We start from the raw sequence: 640 nt of genomic DNA, 5'->3' as shown, positions 1-640 counted from the left end.
TAGCTTTGGATTCACTTCTCTGCCAGTCCTACCTTTCAGAAAGTGGTTGATTTTCTGTTTCTAGAATTGCTGTTCTTCTTCTCTTCTATCTCCCATTGGATTTGTAGGTGTTTGCAATCTTTAGATAAGCTCTCTAGCTGATCTCCTGCTACCCGATGTAGTCTCAGCCTGCTACTTCTCCGCCATCTTGACTCCTCCCCTCCTCTTCATTTTTTTGGAAGAGTTTGAGGTAGGTATTAAATCTTTGAATGTTTGGTAGAATTCACCAGTGAAATTGTGTAGTCCTGGAACTTTGTTGAAAGGTTTTTGATTACTGATCAAATCTTGCTAATAGTTCCTTCAGACTTTCTATCCATGATTCACTCTTAGAAGATTGTATGTTAGTAGGTATTTATCTATTTCTTTTAGGTTGTCCAATTTGTTAGTGTGTAATTGTTCATAGTAGTCTCTTATGATCCTTTGTGTTTTTTTTGGTTCAGTTGTAACTTCTCTTTCATTTTTGATTTTATTTAATTGAAACTTCTCTTTTTTTCTAGTGAGTCTAGCTAAAGGTTTGTCAATTTTATATATCTTTTTGACAAGCCAACTCTTAGTTTCATTGGTTTCTTCTATTGCCTTTTAAATTTGTTTCATTTATTTC

This window comes from Enhydra lutris, unplaced genomic scaffold, assembly GCF_002288905.1.
Source record: "Enhydra lutris kenyoni isolate GAN:26980312 unplaced genomic scaffold, ASM228890v2 scaffoldscaffold74, whole genome shotgun sequence".
NCBI lineage: Eukaryota > Metazoa > Chordata > Mammalia > Carnivora > Mustelidae > Enhydra > Enhydra lutris.
This window is presented reverse-complemented; position numbering follows the sequence as displayed.